This window comes from Oryx dammah, unplaced genomic scaffold (genome assembly GCF_014754425.2).
Source record: "Oryx dammah isolate SB20612 unplaced genomic scaffold, SCBI_Odam_1.1 HiC_scaffold_4, whole genome shotgun sequence".
NCBI lineage: Eukaryota > Metazoa > Chordata > Mammalia > Artiodactyla > Bovidae > Oryx > Oryx dammah.
In genome coordinates, this window is record NW_024070188.1 from 61,460,524 (window position 1) to 61,465,302 (window position 4,779).

Below are 4,779 nucleotides of genomic sequence, written 5' to 3' on the forward strand. Positions count from 1 at the left end.
TTTCTAGTACAAGTTAAGCCACTCTGTCTGAGAGGAGAGGAGCTAAGTTTAGTTTCACTCCTGTTTTGTCCCAGGCACTTGATTGTGTTGAAAGAAAATCTTCCAAATCTCTACCCTTAAAACACACTTGGTTTTAGGGTTTCAAGAAACACTTTCACTCTTTATCATAACATTGCTTATACTTTGGAGAGCTAATGAGTGACAGCATGGAGTAGATGAAAATAACATTTCAAATAAGATATACGTAGGTTTCAATCCTGCCTCTGGCTTTTACCAAATGTGATTTAGGTAGGTTCCTTAATTTTTCTGAGCCTCAACTTCTTCATTTGCGGAATGATAAATGGCTTTGGTATTGTCTATCTTGCAGGAATGCTGTGAGAATTCAGTGAAAAATGTAGTTTCATAGCTCAAAACCCTCACTTGTGGCAGACACAGCCGGCCTTCAACCTATAGAAGTTATGATTACTTTTTAGTTTCTTGCTCATAAAATATTTATATATGAGATGGGGACTAAACTTTGATTCCCACCAGCTTTCCAATTTTAAGGAAATTTATTCTATATGCAAGGAGGAGAAGGGGTCGGAACTTCAATTATACATTCATAAGTCGTCTTTGTAGGTTTAGGAAGACAAAAATGAGAAACCAAAAAGAAAAATGAAGACAGGAATGAGTTACACTTAGTTTTGTCTTATTTTTCCAGGATAATTTAATTTGGCTTTTATTTATCATTGTCATTAGGTTTTCCCTTTCAATACTAATGTTCTTAGCTATTCATTCTTCTATCAAGAATTTTTCATATATTGAATACTAACCCTTTGAGGGACAGCAGAATTTTTTTTATCCCTTCCCCCCCCAACCCCCACCCAATACCTAGCTTGAGAAACAAGAAAATACTGCCAGTATGGCCAAATTAGAAATCTCATTTGAGATAAAAACACAAGGCAGCATTTGATGGCACATTAGACCATCTGAAGGTGAGCTTTGTTTTTCAAGAATCCATAGTTTGGAAGGTATGAACTATATCTCAGTGTTAAAATGGCAGCATAAATGTTTTAATGAAGCCAGTGCCCAGGGTGGGTGTGGAATGTCTAATTAGACCCCATAGGTATCAGTAATATCTACAGTTCTACCCATGAAAGAAGAGCTTTGCTGAAAGTTGGCTGTGGACTTGGCTACAAATGGCTGGTCACTGCAGAGGTTTCTTTCTCTCCCTGAGAATGTTTGGAAATGGAGAAGGATTTTATTGAGTCCATATCTCATTACAAAGTCTATCTCACCGTCAGTTGCTAATGAAAATGAGAAGGGGAGAAGGAACGAGGAGAGGGGTCAGTTGGACTCAGGCAGGGGTTGAAGCTTTGCACAGGGCCTGCCTCTTACAGGCCCCTCTCAGAGTTGTCGCAGTCACATCCTCTGGGCGGTTTGAATTCCAGATAAATTGAGGATCTGTGTCTCCATGGGAACAGCATGGAGAGAACAAAATGGGGAATAAAGTTAATATTTATAGCCCATGACGGTTGATTTTAAGTGCCGGCTTTATCCATTATCTCACGGCTGCCATGGGTAGAGGAAGGTAAGGCTCATAGGTGCCTTAGTTCCCAAATCTATTGTTTTCCATCCCTTTTCCAACCCATCCCTAAAATGTCAAGCCCAGATAGTGAGCATTAACTGTAACGTTTATTTGCATAACTTTCCCTGGGCTGTGTTTGGTAGATGAAACACAGGCTTTGGTGTCAAGATGACCTGAGTTCAAATCTCAGCTCTGCCACTAACCTATTTCTTCATCTTTAAAATAGGAATAAGGATACTTACCTTTGCCAGGTGGTGAGAGGATTCAAAATAATGCAATTTAAGTCCCTGACTGATGCAGGCAGTCAACCCTTCACAAATAGTAGTTATTCATATTTTTTACTCTCTGCTCACTTAAATGGTTCTTGTCATATTTTGATTTAAAAAAAAATAGGGATAAGGAACAGAAGGGCAAATCATATTCTTTAGCAGAGTTCAAAGTTACCCAGGAGAGGTTATATCTAGAATTAGAAGGGAACATTTTATAATTAAACATCTGAATTCTTTGGGCTTAAGCTTAAATAATTACCTCTTTTCAAAGCCCTATTATCTTGATGTATGTGTAAAAAATACTTTTCACATTACCTGTGACATCTGTATTTTACTGTTATTTCCAGGCTGTCAGAGGGGCCCATTTCATCAATACTGAGAGTCAAAGACACAGAAGATAACACATACTCACAAACAAAAGCTTCTGCCAGCAAAACCTGTTTGTTTTGTCATGGCAACCCTAGTCATTTCTAGCTGGAGAGTGAGTGATGATGTCATTATCAAGAGAGGTTGGGCGGAGAACCCAGCCTGAGCTCCAAGGCTACAGAAAATTATATTTCAGAGTCAAATGATCATGATACAAAGACAAGCCTTCTGTATGAGGCACTTCGGTTTTATATAAACATAGACATACTGCTCCTGGCAAGGAAAGCATTGGGCTGGAAAATGTGACTTGATGAGCAATATCTGCATATGATTTTAAGAGGATGTATGAAGCTCTGAAGAATCTATACTGGTGTTTGGTGAAACTGTAAATGACTCCCATGATCTAGTGGTCCCTTAAAGCCTTGGGGACAAAGTGCGACCTGGTCTGGTCAGAGATCCGCTGGCTAGATATGGGGACTGACTGGGTGCACAGGAGACAGACTGTGTATGGGAGGTTCTGACACCCAGACCTAGAAGGAGGGCTCCAACCATAAGACCTGTGCCCACAGACCCATGGAAGCGGGAAAAGGGGAGCTATCAGTATCTATCCCAGGACAGCAGTCTAAATGGGGCCCATTCCTCAGACCAGGATACATGGTCACTGCACGTAAGTCATGGACATGATCCGGTTCCCTCACAGAGAGCAGCTCCAATGCTTTAGCTCTCTAAGCGTGCCATGCAGCAAAAGTTGGCCAAGAGGGGGATACTGGTCACCTACATATAGGTCAAGAGAAAATACTGTGAGATGAGGATCCAGATGTCATCTCAAATTACCTCTGGCCAAGGCATCTCACATATGACGCCAGCAAGTCTGAGTCTAAGAGTCACCTGGGGCACCCTCACCACCACACCAAATGAATCAGTCTCCAGAAAAGAAATCTGGAAGTGTGCGTTATAAAATCTTAGTGCTAAAAGAGGTTTCACAGGCATTTAGTGAGGTTTTGTCTTTTTATAAACTAGAATAGCAGAGCTGTCGTAGCCCGAACCTTGCACGAGGCAGGCCTGAATTCACAGCCTGCCTCTTTTAGCATTGTGATCTTGGGCAAGGTGCTGAGGCTTCCTGAGCCTCCTGGCTTTGTTGGGAGGGTGTGTACCATGTATAAAGTGGTTTGTGCGCTGTCTCCACATAGAGTAAGACTTCAACAGATAGAAGCCATTGTTATTGTTTGACTCGCTCATGGTTAAAGTGCTGGTTTACAGCAGGGCTGTGAATGGGATCCTTAAACTAGGTTACAGTGGTCATATCTTCTATGCTTATGGCAGGCAGTAGGAATGGAGATCATCCAAAGCTATGTACATATATTTAAACATTCTTTATTTGGCATAATTTCAAATTCTAGAAAAGTTACAGAAATAACAGAAAGAAGTCTCATATACCCTTCATGGAGATTCTCCAGTTAACTTTTAACATTTGCTTCATCTTTGGATCTTTGTGTGAACAGACACATACCCATATATGCACATATATAATACCTATTATAGGTATATTACATATATTCCCCCCCGAGCTATTTGAGGTTTACAGATATGCTTCCTATTACCCTTTAATATTGGGTTGGCCAAAAGGTTCATTCGGCTTTACACCTGACTGAACTTTTTGGCCAGCATAATACTTTAGTTTGTAATTTCTAACAAGAGTAGTCCTCAAGTTGATGAGAGTGCAGTCTGGAAATTAACATTGATACTCATCACTGTTTATTTCACAGACCTCCCCACCCATCCCCATTTATTTTGGCTATTCCAATATTGTCTTCTCTAGACAAAGGAGCCAATCAAAGAGTACATATTATATTTAGTTTATATGGTTTTCTCTTTAACTCCTTAGATCTGGAAATGTTTCTTTTTTCTTATCTTTCATGGCCATAACATTTGGGAGAGGACAGGCCTGTTACTTTGTAAAGTGCTCTTTATTTTGGGATTGCCTGACATTTCATCATCACTAAATTTAGATTATGCATTCTAGGCAGAAATATCAAAATGCTATGCTTTCTCTGTGTATCATATGAGGATATATATATGTGGGTCTGGCCCGTGACTAGAACTGGTATTAATGTTTATCACTTCAGATGGTATTTGACAGATTTATTTACTTTAATGTTAAGTATTTTATTAACTTTTAAAATTAATAATAGGTATTTTGTGGAAAAATACTTTAAGACAGTATACATATGCTGTTCCTCATCAAATTTCCACCCACTATTTGTGGTATTCATTGATTATTGCCTGAACCAGTTATTATAATTGCAAAATGGTGATTTTAAGATTCCATATTTCTATATTTAGTACCTGAAATTTGACTGTGAGTTAAAGTTTTTTTTTTTTTATTTTAAATCAGTGTGGCCTCATCAGTTTTTCTTTTATTTAGTGGGTCACAAACTATGACTATCATCATTCTTTTCATGCTCAAAGTGTCCTAGATTTGGTCAATGGAAGGCCTTCAAAACTCGTTTCCTGTACATTTTTGACATGTTTCTGTAATTTTTAAGGCACTTGCCCAGTTTCTGGGACAGAAGATAC